At 44.6% G+C, this 14,700-nt stretch overlaps 1 protein-coding gene and 1 long non-coding RNA gene across 2 annotated transcripts in view; one reads left to right on the plus strand and one right to left on the minus strand.

Annotated features, from left to right (window-relative positions):
* MXD3 (MAX dimerization protein 3) overlaps positions 1–14,051 on the minus strand; it is a 58,758-nt gene extending 44,707 nt beyond the window's left edge. The window contains exon 1 of the mRNA XM_069651509.1: positions 13,965–14,051. The gene's annotated coding sequence lies outside the window, so the exon portion shown is untranslated. The remainder of the gene's footprint in view (positions 1–13,964) is intronic.
* Positions 1–14,700, plus strand: part of LOC138580734 (uncharacterized) — a 77,247-nt gene that overhangs the window by 2,779 nt on the left and 59,768 nt on the right. The window lies entirely within an intron of this gene.

Genomic DNA, 14,700 nt, shown 5'->3' on the forward strand with positions numbered 1-14,700 from the left:
TTTCCGGGTCGATGAATAATGTTGAATTGATAGTCCTGTAGCCTTAAGGCCCATCGAGCTATTCTGGGAGGCATCTTGGCTTGAGCATTGCCGTAGATGAATAGTAGTGCCTGGTGGTCGGTGACTATGGTGAAAGGTTTTCCATATAGGAACAGATGAAAATGTTCGCATGCCCACACGACCGCCAAACCTTCCTTCTCCGCTTGTGAATACGCTTGTTCAGTCTTTGAGAGGCTGCGACTGGCATATGACACTATGTGTATGGTCTGGTCATCCTTGTGATCTAGTTGAGTTAGAATGGCTCCTAGGCCGACTGGACTAGCATCCACTATCAATTCTGTGTGTTTCTGTGGGTCAAAGTATGTCATGTTTTTGGCATCAGCGATGCGATCCTTGATGATTTGGAACGCCCGTTGGCATTCGTCCGTCCATCGGAAATCGACGTTCAGTTTGGTGAGGGCTCTCAAGGGTGCACTGACGGATGCAAAATCCTTAATGTATCTCGTGCAATAGCTTGCCAGACCAAGAAATGATCGCAAGTCGGTGACAGATGTCGGTGGTGTTGTGTTTGTGAGTGCGTTGACTTTCTCGGGATCTGGAGTCATCCCATTTTTGGAGAAGATGTGACCGAAAAATCGCAGGGTTGGTTTTCTGAATTCACATTTGTCCTTATTCAGGGTGAGGTGTGCTTCTTCCAGCGCCATGCATACGCGCATGAGGGTGTCGTCGTGCTGTTCTTGGGTCTGTCCAAACACTAGGATGTCATCACTATAGTTCAGACAATTCGGTACGTGCTTTATTATATTGTGAATTTCAGACTGAAATATTTCGGCTGCTGAAGAAACTCCAAAACTGAGCCGCTTGTATCTGTAGAGGCCCAGGTGAGTAGCAAAAGTGGTAATGTACCTGGACCTTTTGTGAAGTTCCAACTGATGGTACCCCTTATTGAGGTCCAATTTTGAAAATACTGTGGCTCCGTTGAGCAAATGCACCATGTCTGTTATTCTGGGAGATTGATGACGTTCTCTTAAGATTGCTTCATTTGGTCTTCTCATGTCCACGCAAATGCGAATGTCAGCAGAGTCTTTTTTCGGGACTGGTACAATGGGGGATACCCAAGGAGTGGGGCCTTCAGCAGGTTCGATTATGTCCGCTTCCAAAAGTTCCAATAATTCGTTTTCTACTTGCTTCTGTATGTTGATGGGAATACCACGGTAGTGTTGTGCTACCGGAGGGATGTTGCTGTCTATGTGTAGTTCAATTTGTCTGTCCTTCAATTTTCCAAGTCCTCTGAATAACGCAGGGAAAATCTTGTCAATGTTGGCAGTGGGATCTAGGTGCTTATGCATCATGAGTCTGTACAAAACATGAATTAGACCCATGTCGACTGCGGACTTGTAGCTAAGAATGCATCCACTATCCGTGGCTGCTTCGAGGACATGCATGGGTATTTCCTTTACGTGATCTTTGTATCGACATGATGCCGTGAAAAAGCCTTTACAAGGTAGTGGCGTCTTGGAGCCATATGGAAAAATGAGTGCTCTCGCTGGTTGTAATCGTGGTGCATTTGGCATGTTGTTGTACACTTCCTCACTCACTACATTTACAGTGGCTCCCGTGTCGACCAGAAATTCAGCAGCCACTTGGTTGACATTGATGATGAGAGTAGGGCTATTCTCTTTCGCCGTAGGGTTTCCCAGTGCATATAGGTAGCCTTTTATCCTTGGTTCTCCTTTGCGTGGATTTGATTCCTTCTTGGGTTTGTCCTCTGAGGAGGTGCTGGAGATGCTGTCAGAATGTGATTGTTCCACCAGACACCTGACATATCGCCGGGGGCGTCTTCTCCGCCCGGAGGATGAAGGTTTGTTGTCGCGCCACTCATGTGTGGGTTTTGATTGTCTTCTATCTGACAGTTCCTCTCGTTGTCGGCGGCGTGATGCGTCATTCTGGTAGTGTGACTCGCGATTGGGACTCATACGCCTGAATTCTTTTTCTGGTGATGAGCGTCTGTTCCTTCCACTCCCTCTGATTTTGCTGCGATAGATGAAACATACAGCTTTGTAATGATTTTCCCCTCCGCAGGCAGAACAGATCTGACCCATGGCAGGGCAGATGCCTTCATGAGGGTATTCATGTCCACACCGATAACAGAATGGGTCTGTATTTCCTTTGGTGTTGCTCTCAAGTTTGTGTAAACTTTCATGTTTCCCGTGGATGATGGTGATGCCATCAAGACCTTCTACCTGTGCTGTTAGTGCAGCCTCGGAACGAGCTAGGCGTAGAATCTCTTCCAGATTTCGAGCCTTTTGTAGAAGCCTTTTTCTGAAATCACTGCTTTCACATCCTACAATAATCTGTGAGCGAAGGGCTTCTTCATTCGAGTAGTTGTTAAAATCGCAATGCTTCATCTTTATTCTTAACCTCATCACAAATGCATCCATTGTTTCACCTTTTAGTTGTTTAGTGGTGTGAAAAATGTGACGCTCGTAGTCCACATTTGTGTGTGGCGTGAAGTAATTGGTTAGGGTTGTTTTCAGTTTGGTGTAGGTGTCTATGTCATCTTCAGGAATTTCATCCAAAATATCTCTCACATTTGATCCTATGGCATGGGTGAGCAAACTGTGTTTCCTTTCATCCTCCAAAGGCCCTACCGCTTTGAGACACACTTCAAAATCCCTCACCCACTTTTTCCACCTTGGTCCCAGTGTGCTGGAGTCGCTCAGGTCAAAATTGGGGGGTAGCTGAGATATTAAGCCGTCCGTCATGCTTGTGCGAGTTGATCTGGCTGGGGTTACTTGTACAGTTAGTGATTCCTCAGATGAATCATCAAGCATGACAGGTGATATACAACTGTGCACTGGTTTGGTGTGGAAGCTTGGATGACACTAGACACGTGTCTTGACTTGAAGATGATAGAAAGTCTCTGTGTTATACGAAAAGAGATGTAGTTTGTGTACCTTATGTGCTGTGGGGAGCCGACACGCTCCACCCACCGGTGCCACTTTCTTTGGCGCGAAAATGCTGTGAGGAGCCGACGCGCTCCACTCACACACTTCACCTGTGTAATTGCGGGGAGCCGACGCGCTCCACCCGCTGAATGATGCCGCCTTTTTCTTTTGGCGGGAAAACGCTGTGAGGAGCCGACGCGCTCCACTCACACGCTTCAGTGCGAGGAGCCCAACTGCGCTCCACTCGCAGAACCAAATCTTTTCCCCTGAAGGGCCGTCGCGGGGAGCCGCCGCGCTTCACCCACTGATGTTGCCGCCTTTCTTTATGGCGGGAAGCGCTGTGAGGAGCCGACGCGCTCCACTCACACGCTTCAGTGCGAGGAGCCGAACTGTGCTCCACTCGCACGCTAAATCCTTTTCATTGAAAAGGCCCGTCGCGAGGAGCCGACGTGCTCCACTCGCGTACCGCGTGTGACAATCGCGGGGAGCCGACACGTTCCACCCGCTGACCACAACTGTCGCCTTTCACAGGCGCCTACGAGACCTCGCTCGGACTTCCAGGAGATTTTCAGCTGGCGGGGAGCGTATCTTCTCACACCCGCCGTATGCTTTCGTGTGATCGCTGCGTGAGTTCCCTCGTCGCCAGTGTCCTGATTTGTAGTACGTTACACCATGAAATAACACGCAGACGCGGAGCCTTCATTCAACACGTCTTTATTCTTTAACCCACGATCTCCGAAGTCCCCACCCTACGTCATATCCCGTCCCTCCCCTTCCTGCTGCCCCGTGTTCCCTCACACGTGACAAGGGAACTGCAATTTTCTGATGTCACATCACATTACAACAGAGTTTACCTTTTTGAATGTGGACGGAACCATGTGAAAATGGGCAGAGTTTTGTGTGACGGTGGGCAGGGCATAAATCTGAGGAATTTTGATTTTCAAATGTAGGCAGGTAGGAACAGGACTAGGAATAATGACCATTACCTGTAAGTAATCACTCCGTCCTACTGCCTCGTCCTAATACTTATTCATTTAGGCACACCCATTTACCCTGATGGTAATACACGACTGGCACATTTATTTACCATTTCAATTAGTGCACAGTAACTGCACCCAGTACCTCTTTACCAAAAGGCAGTGGACCCATGCATATGAATTCTCAGACAGTAATGCCTAAGAAACGAGTTAGGATATGCCCAAATTGCTGCTCTACAAAAGGCTGAAACCAGGACTCCACTCCATTCTGCCCAGGAGGCTGCCATGCCCCTTGTAGAACGTGCCAGAACACCTACTGGCAACGGAACCCCCCGCCACCATGTAGGCTCCTTAATGGTGTCCCTAATCCAGCTATTATAGACTTTAGTTGAGCATTTCACACCATTGATAGAGGGCAACTCCATTGGTGGGGGGTGGAGGAATTAACATGATCAGACAGTTATATATACAGCAACTGAGGTAAGAGATTGAATGATGCAGGTGATTTCACTACAATACAACAGGATATGCACTAACATTGAACTTAAACAAGGTTGTGTGCTTGCGCCCCTGCTCTTTCATTTCTACACTGCTGATAGGCCAACAACATTGGACAGAATCCACCTCTTCCCTCCTAAATGGGGTGAACCGACATAAAATGAATGGCCGACAATGATATGATACTCTTAGATCACACTCCCGTTGGGCGCCAAAGAGCGTTACCGGCCCTAGGGAAGTATGCCTCTGAGAATGAGCGGATTATTAATCAGAAGGAAACTAACATTTGCTTCAATATGAAAAAGAAAGCTACTATGGTCTCTTAGAAAATAAACAATCATATACTTGAAGTGGCGCCAGATTATGTCAATCTTATCAGCCCATAAGGTCGAGTCCATATAGGATGCCTCTAATCCGTATAAAAAGATGGATACCAGTTTCTGTTTATAGATTGTGCGAATCCCACACAAACTATAGCCGGCAGTTCTTCTAGAGAATAAAGTGACCACCCCCATGATGGAGAGGACCTTGGCTTATTTGACTGCAATTTTTCATTCACCCCATTGTTATTTGATATATCATAGCCTAGATATTTATAAGGGCTTACCCTTTTAATGGCATCTATACTGCAGGGAATAGTGATCTTATTACTTCTCTAACATCCAATGGCCATGAATTGTGTCTCGTTTATCTTGACTTTCAGGCCATTCTTCTCTGCATATAGACCTACCGCTCTCGCGCTATTGCAGATTCCGATATACGTGTTATCAAATATAACAACATTGTCTGCATAGCAGATCCAACCCATCTTATTCTTCCCAATTCTGGGGAAATCATTCATTTTGTCAACGAAAATTTCACCAAAATCGGTCAAGAGTATGTTAAAGAACATGGGTGCCAGTGCACAGCCCTTTCTTGCTCCCATCTTAACTGGGATATTATCGGACATTAGGCCCATGTTATTCAGCCTTACTCTAGTGGTATTGTGCTCATACATCAGCCTACAAATGAAGAGCAGGTGTGGCGGCATGCCCATTTTTTCACAATTTTCCCACAGCAAATTTCTATTTAACATATCAAATGCTGAGGAAAAATCAACATACAAAATGTATGACTATTAGCTTGTTCTACCAGAGTATTTACCAGAAAAAATGTCCACCGTCAAGTATCCTTTACGGAAACCAGTTTGGGCTTTATTAAGAATATTATTGAATACCCACCGATTAATTTCCTTAAGGACCAGTGTACAAAAAAATCTTACTTGGTACATCCGTTAGTGCTTATAAGCGGTAATTACCAGGCAGGTTCCTATCACCACTAGGTAAGACGCCAGTTCTTAAGATTTTCGTGTAGATGATAAGTAACATATCGGCCCAGATGTCTGCATTTTTGCTTGATGACAATATTGCAGAGTCCGTCAGGGCCTGGGGCCCTGGATGTCTTTAGCTGTTTTATGATGTCAATAACTTATTTTCGCAGTATTATAAAATGTGTTATTGGTTTCTTGTCTAACAGATACACCCCTAAATTTGTCTTCAGGGTATGTTGCCCAGATTTTACTATCAATACAACACATCAATTCATGGTTTCCATTACAAGAGGAGGCCCTGTAATTTGGCCAGAGTTTTTTTGTATCACCTGTTAGCAAGACTTTGACCTAAAGTCGGCAATAACAGAACAGAGGCAGATCTAGGGTAAGGTGCCTTTTACACAAGAGGATTCTGGAATGGATGACGTACCAGAAGGTGATGGTGTAAGGATAGTAACATGAACCTGGGACAGGTACTAGAGGACATTACAACATTGATAGCCTGAGGCCAGTATTTACAAACTATAGAGGAAAGTCCTGAGCATAAAGTGCAGGTGAGGTGGTTTGGGCGGTTGGTTCGGATACGAAGGTGATGAGGTTTGTGGGGCTCTTTTCATTACTATCAGGTATAGGTTTAGAAGAGCTACACTAAAGGGTTGGCTCTCATGGCCAGAGTGGGTATTCCAGTGGGGTGGGGCACTTTGGTAAAAGGAGCGAAAGAGGCAGGAGGCAAAGGATGACGGGACTGGTAGGCTGAGAAGGAACAAAGAGGTTGAGAACAGTGAGATACATTCAGTGAGTCAGTTGGGGGGGGTCACAAACATGGATGGATGTGTACATGAGTAGATTAGGGGGGTCACCAAGGGAGGATCTCGGGGTATACAATGTGGTTGGAAAAAAAAAACTCTTCAGGATTTGTTGGATTGTCAAGTGTTGAATTGTTAGTTTTCAGGATAATTGGATCCTAGGTTCAGTGAGAACTCAAGGGATCTACCTGGTGTGGATGTTTGGGGCCTTCTCTTATCCATAATATCCTTTGTGCCAAAATGAAGAGGACCCAATGGGAGATCTGCTCACATACAGGCACACCAGACGTGGACCAATCACGGACCACAGTGGTCCCAGTGATTCACAGCACACCAGACTCTGGCATCCAGGATGTGTATTGGAACTAGACAGTCCAGCCCACATCCTGGGAGCACACGTACAAGGCATGCAGAAGCCTGCGAAAGCTTGGCGTTTCGTGGGCATATTCATGCCTAAATAAGGACTGACCCGGGTTGGCTCGACCTGGGGAAGGCAAAGGGGCAAGATGGCCAAAGGACAGGACAAAGAACCTCGTGGCATGGCCATTTTGGAGCCAGGCCACCTTCCTGTGCCAAACGCGGTAAATGCGGTTCGCATGGCAAGAAAGGGTTAAAAATATGCGAAGCTATAAGCTGCCACCAGCCCTGTCAAAGGCACATCTGCACTTCTCCTAAAAAATCCTTTGAGGAAGTCTAGGGCCTTTGGAAATGAAAGGAAGACCCAAGCGCCCTGCTGTACTGTAAGGTACATTGTGCACTTGTAACATGTTTCAGAAAAGTTGCAACATTGTAAAGGACTAAGGGAAACAAAGTCTCCCAGTACTGAGGAACAATTAGGGTTATATGCAGTGATCAGCAAGGTTTTAGCTGTCTTTAAAGAGGTTGTTAATGGTATTGCATTGTGTGAGGAGACATTATTAAATAATAAAGGGTGAGACAGACGCCTGACTTTCCTTAACCCAACAAACCAAGACTAAAGGAAAATGACCTAGTGTCAGAAAAAAATGTCTGCCCCTCACACTAATACATACAACAAAACTCATACAGGAATTATATGGCTGTTTCAACTTCATAAAATAACATACAAATTCAACCATAAAGAAAACAGGAATCCTTGTAACAAGGGTTGGATCCCTTTCCCCTGGATCCATTCAGGATGTTTCAAACCAAAGGTCAATTGCATGAAAGTTCCTTTCACTAGCCAAATTCCACTTCAAGTAGAATACAAAGTTCTTTTCATCCATATGTCCTTCACTTGGCAAAGTGGTTACAAAGGTATCTTATCCTTAAAACAATTCTTAAAGTTTTCACAACCTTCTGCTTGGCGAACCACAACGACTCTCTCTCCATAGATCAAGTTGAAAAGTCAATGTAAAAAGTTATGTTCTCAAAAGACCAATCACTGTCTATCACATTGCCTTTCTTCTACATAAGCAACACTGTAATCAGGGAGGTACATTCAGAAAGTTATATTTTAGTCAGGATGGTTATACACAGTTCATCAAAACACAGTTGTGGAATTGCCACCTCTTTTCCACCACAACCATCACAACCTTTTGCCAGAGTCACAGTACTTTAAATCCTCTTCTTCCTGGTCCACTTGCCTGCCAGGACTAACCACTGTTTGTCCATTTCCTGGTGAACTTGCCTGCCAGGATACAAATCCTACTACTATGATGTGTACTCTGTGGTGAGGCTTGTTCCAAACCTTCCACACTTCTCTTCAATGGGGAAGTTGAACCAACCACAGCTTGTTGGGTAAGTCTTTGGACTTGCATCACAATTGGACGACGACTTTACTTCTTTCACAAACATGCTGTACAAAAGGACAATGATTCTCACATTGATCTATTTGCCATAGACAATGCAGGTCATAGTTCTCTCCGCCTTGAGGCCTATCTTTGATTTTTTTTTGCACAACCTACTGGCAATATAATTATTTATTTTAATTTTTGTAACGCGCCAACATGCCCGTGGGCCTCAGAGCACACATAGAACAAGAACAAGACGAGGACAAACAAGAAAAGAGGAAGAAGGAGAAATGGGTCAGGAAATTATTCCAAGTTGAATAAGTGAGTCTTGACGGCACGTTTGAATGCGGTATAGCTCTGGATCTGCCGTATACCTGCTGGAAGTGTGTTCCACAAAAGGGGACCCTGAGCATCCAGTGTAGGTACAACTTTCTTCCACAGGGTATCTGGGACTGTTACATTCACATTGTCTTGATGTTGCTTTCAGCTTTCTTTTATTTTGGCAACACTGGTTATACTGTCCCTTTATTGGATATCCCTCTTTTGGAGAGTGGTAGTCACTGTGTTTGTTTATTGTCCCCTTTTGGCTTTGGCAATGCAGGTTGCTATATCCTCTGATTTGATATTTCCATTCTGGGAAATTACATCTGCATTGCTCAGCTATTGCCCCCTTTTGGCTTGGGCAGTGTAGATTACAATATTCTCCTGTTTGCTTTAATTTAAAGGTTCAGTATTCAAAAGGCATATGTATGTCCAGCGGTCTATTTTGGAGCACCCCGTGATCACCTCTAATAGGCCAACTAACGGGTATGTCCTGGTGTCTCTGCTGGACTCTCTGCTCCTGCTTTTTCTCAATTCGGCACCTCTCTCACGTTTGACAGCTCTTGGTAGCTTTTCTCCTTCTGCGCTGGCGGTCAGTGGAGCACTCGCTGCTCTAAACACGTTCCTGTGAGAAAGTTTCAACGGAGTGGAAGGCAGGACACAGAGAGCTTCTCTCTCCTCTGGGACAGCCGGTCTTCACACCGCTTCCCGCTGTGTGTCCTCCGCATCGGCCTGGACCTCCAACCTTTGCCACTTTCCACACACTGCGTGCCACAAATGGCAACACGGCGGTTCCAGCCTCTGCTACCTTCTGCTGCTTCTTCCACAGCATTATACTGACCCGCACCTGACAGGCCTTTCAATATTTAAAGGTCCTGCTAAGGTTTGGGTCATTAGAACTAGACTGTTCACTGACTCTGTGCCCGTCTTCCTCGTATAAGTGCTAAAAGCATTACATAGCATCTTGTTAAAGAATCAACATCATCATTTTTACTGTAAGCCATCAGGACTGTAGCATCACTATGGAAATTATTCAGAGCGCTCTCCCATTTTTCCTGACCCGAGTTCCCTCCCACATAATAACACCCCATGGTCAAGATCAGGTAATGGACTCCCTACCATGTGGTCAGGGAAAGACAGCCATGTCAGGGTTTTTGGGATGATCACCTCTGATTGATCACACTTGACTGACAAGGGGTTGATTCCGTGCTTCTTGGCTTGAAGAATTGTTCTGCTCTTGCTTGATGCTTCCATGATGGTTGTCGTGCCGTAATTTGCTTTGGGTGAAGTGATGAGTGTGCTGAATGGAGATTTCTGAGGTGATGAAGTCTTCTAGTTGGTACGATTTCCTCTAGTACATTTCTTGTATATGCATGGCATGCTTGCTGTCAATGAGTTCCTAAGTGCACCAATGCTTAGAGGGCTTATGTTTTTTTTTAATTCAAAGTTTCAGTAGTGCATGGGTTTTGGTGGTCTCAGGATGTGCTTGATTGCACTAAGCTGGTTGTTGACATTCTCTCAGGGGTAGGACGTGGAGGCCAAAGTAATGAAATTTCTTTCCAGTGTGTCCATGGGGAAGTTCTTGAAAAAGCTCTGAAGTGTTTTGGTTGGTGTGTGTTGGCTGTGGTGGGGAAGTTGTGTGTGGAGGAGCCGGATGGATATGACCTTGTGGTCTGCCCAGACCACAGTAGAGAATGAAGGCATAAAATGCCTGGAGATGTGGTGAATATCAGCTCAAGTGTGTGGACTTGGTTGTGGGTTGGTTCTTTGATGAGTTGCTTGATGTCCATGGTGTCAAGAAGTCGGAAAAGTGCATTTCTTGTTTTCTTGGAGGTGTGGCTCCTGGGTAGGTTAATCTCTCAGAGAAAGATGTTAGTTGTTTAGATGCTGTTGTGATTAGTCCTGTTGGTTTGGGGTGATCGTTGGATCTGGTGGAAGGTAGCTGTCTGGGCATGGGAGAGCCGGAACTGGCAAGTATAGCGTTCCATGGATGCATGTGTGGAGTGTCCCTGGAGGCTGAAGACTGCGTGTCTGAGGTTTTCTGGATAATAGTGAGCACTCCTCCAGTGTACCTTTTGTAATCCTTGTGTTGGATGCTGTAGCATTTCGGGATAAGGACATACAGAATGAGTGCGGAGGGGGGGGTAAGCCATTTTCTCCTTTAGGTTGTCATTGGGGAGGAGGTCAGCATTGACTGCTGCGTGTGGTACTGTGGAGTGAGCATTGATGACTTTGTATTTTGGATGCAGAGTGTGGGGTGTGGATGAGGCTTTGTGGGTTTGAGGTGCATGGGAGCTAGGATCCAAATGGGGATTTGCATGTTTCAGTGAGGGTGGGGATGGGAAGCTTTGTCTGTGAGGTGTGAGGCATGAAGCAGAGGTTCCCGTTTTTTTGAAGTCCTAACTTCGTCTACCCTCCGCTTAAGATGCTTGGGTGAAGGCCTGGGATCTAAGAGTTAAGATGGGAAGGGGTGGAGTAAACACAGGTGGGTGGGCAGAAAAAAAGCGCCAAAAGGATTAGCAGGTGAATGGGGCGGAGATCATATGTTCTAATTCTACTTGCAGCAGCTGACCAAATGCAGGTGAAAAGGGGAGGAGAGACTGCTTAAGAAGGAAAGGAAAGAAGCTGGGCTGACAAAAACAGCACCAAAAGATTAAAAGTGATTAGTAGATGGGCTGGGCAGAGTTCACATAACCTAGATCCACTTGAACCAGCTTCTGAGCAAATCAGGTGGTCATAAATGCCAGGGTGGGTATAGTTGTTGGGTATGGAGGATATGAGCAGGTTCCAATACAACACTATCAGCTTTAAGGATAGTTGCTTTAAAGGATGTGCATGAATAACAGGTCTACAGTGCTGCCAAGTGCATTGTGCAGGTCAGTGGGAGGACCAGGATTACAGTTTTGACAGACACATGTGATTGGCAGGGCAATTTGCACAATTAAGTATTCTATTTTATTCCTTAAAATTAGGCAAATACACCCAACAAAAGAGTAACAGATAAGCAGGTGTCTGCCTTTGTTGCTGCCTGCTCTGCTCTGTTGATGTGTTCAGACCAGGAACATTTACAGTACATGTCAAGAAGAGGAACTCTTCTATTGCTTTATCTGATCTGAAGCAGGGCTACAAGATGAAAAAAAATCATTTTCCGTTATGGTAAATACTTGGCACAGAGAAAGCACGTTTTACAAAAAAAAACCTATGTTTTTAAAATTAAAATGCATTTGTACTTACCTAAAAATACCCCATTCACCAATGAGTGACTTTTTTTACACTCAGAAAAATCCTTTCACTCCCAACTTCCAAAATTAAGGAGTAAAATAGTGCCACCATAAAAACTTAGCTGGATTCCCTGGGGAGGAAAATTGTCTTGGAAAGAAACCAAGGGCTAAACTTGTTCTCCAAATTTTCCAGCATTAGGCCAAATGCTGGTGCACGTAACAAGTGTGCAGGTTTTTTGTTTGTGTATGTGTGCTGATGAATTTCAAGGCAAAAATGCTTCCTGTACATGCTGCTACCAGTTGTGAAAGTGTGAGGAGGGGCCGAAAAACACTACGTTTCCACAATTTAGGTTCAAACCTTTACATTGTCAGTCTGTACACGTTGATTTGTTTTAAGCAGCAGTATCTTCAAAAACACTGCTATATATTTACACTAGCAGGCATCAGTTACGATGAACACTTGTTAAAAAAGAATGTGTAAATGTGGAACCTCTTGGAGAAGTACCTCTGCAGACATACCTCCGCCCCCCATTCTCCACACTTGACTGCACAGCCCCATAAGTATGCAAACCTCCATGAATTAGAACCTTTAGATCCCTCTCCCGATAACCCTCTGACAATTATATCCAACACAAATTCTTCTTGAATTCGTTCTAGGACGTCACCATTCCTGGCTGGGTCCTTACACTCCCCCTTGTACATCAGCCACACCTCGGAAGAACTCTTTCAAAGTCAATAGTGAACCACTCAGTAGTTCCATTCTCCTTCTTTCCTCTCTACTCTATTTTATTTCCAATCTTTCTTGCACTCTTCTTCTCATCTAGTCCCTTCACTCTGCTTCCTCTCAGTAGTTACATTACTCTCCATAGTATCCTCCACTTTTGGTACACACTGGTGCGCACCCGCACAAACAATTTAGCAAATGCATTTGTAACAAAAATGTAGTTCTCTTCAAGACCCTAATGACATTATTTGTACTAACGCTTCATAACAGAGTGGACCAAGTAATTATTGCCAATGACTTCACCTGTTCATCCATCGCATGTTTTTCATATGTTGTGAATCCTCCTGTGTACCAATAGCCCTATCATTCACCTATGTTCTATATATTACACATCTTCATCATATGATGTTTGACCTTCTGTTTCTCTCTATGAGCGACATGGCGCTAATTGTGTAATGTCTACTGTTGTCTGTTAAAAACTCAATAAAACATTAATAAAAGGCAGTGTATTTTAGATATTTTCAGTCTATTATTGTCTGCTATTAAACAATATTTCCCTCCTCTGGATGGAATGCATTTCACAATGAAAGTAATTGTAGGTAAAATGAGAACTGAGATTCTGCAGCAAATGATTTTGTTGCAAGTCAGATTGATTTTTTTGTTATCAAGTACGTTGCTCATTTGTTTTAAATACACAAAAATCTGGGACTTTTAAACATGATAGCAAATTGTTTCTTTCCAGTGCCAAATAATGCACTCCAGTGTGCCCATATTTGAATTGAAAATGTTCCACTTTCATAAGGAAAAATATATGTGGCATTAAGTGCCAAATAGGAAGAGCCGATGGGTAAAAAAAAAAGAAATACGATGCATCGTTTGATGCCTTGGTGTAAAGCGCTCTATAAATCAATCAATCAATTAATAAATCAATCAATCAGTGATGCAATGTGGCATTAAGTGCCAAATAGGAAGAGCCGATGGGTAAAAAAAAAAGAAATACGATGCATCGTTTGATGCGTTGGTGTAAAGCGCTCTATAAATCAATCAATCAATTAATAAATCAATCAATCAGTGATGCAGTTCTTGTGTCCTATCGTGCTACTGTTTGCAAAAGTGACTACAAAAAGACTTTTTTGAAATTGTACGATTGTTATATTAACAAAGCGTCCACGAGTCCCCACCCGCCCTCGCCATTTTGATCTGTCACCATGTACAGAGATCTGTCATACCGCTATACGGGCAGTTGACAGTATTCCATCGAGATATTTTGAGGCAGTGCGCCTGCGCGAGACTGTGATGGCATGGTGACGTATCCTGTGTGTACGGGGCAGGGAACTATGGTGGGGTGGTCGGATTGTAGAAAAAGGCGCAGGACACTACGGGACACGAAGTTTAGCTATGTAGCATACCGTGCAGTGTACCACCAAAGAAGCAGCGATGAGCAAAAACGACAATGCACTGATTCTGTTACGAGAGGTCCCCTTCGGAGCAGTTTGGTTCCTCCGAAGACGTCACTAAATCAAAGATGGCCGTTGGTCGAGTGAATAGTCCATCGTTTGTGTCAAAGCGGTTTCCCAACTGTTTGGCTAGAGAGCGGTATCTCCCTTGACCACACCCTCTTTTCCCATTCATTGACTTATCCCGCCCATTGCCATGTACAACCTGTGGTGGGCGTGGATTGCCGAACAATGGGCTGCTATTGGCTCAAGGGAGGGGCTCGACCTTTCGTCTTGCCCATCTGTATTTGAAAGGATCAGGCGGTAAAAAATAAAGGTTCAAAATACTGGAAAATATTTCCTGTATTCAAAATTAAGAAAGAGTTTCTCTTCCTGTATTTTGACCCTTTATCTTTTTAGAGGAGGGTGGCGCATAGAGGCACAGGCAGGCAAAGGGATGGTAGGAGGAGGAAGCAGACACATATCGACAGGGGTGGATACCAGATGGGGGAAGGGAAGACTGTGAGCGAGAACATATACACACTCACGGGGATATGAGGGAGGGAAGAGAACGCATAGTAGGGGTATGTTGAGTGCAGGACATAATAGAGAAATACTCCGTGGACATGGGATGAGGGCAGAGAAAATAAAAGCATAAAGAAGACAAGGGAGAGTGGAACTGGCTATACAATATAATTGGTATGCTTGC

This window comes from Ambystoma mexicanum, chromosome 3p, assembly GCF_040938575.1.
Source record: "Ambystoma mexicanum isolate Mex_15411 chromosome 3p, UKY_AmexF1_1, whole genome shotgun sequence".
Lineage (NCBI taxonomy): Eukaryota > Metazoa > Chordata > Amphibia > Caudata > Ambystomatidae > Ambystoma > Ambystoma mexicanum.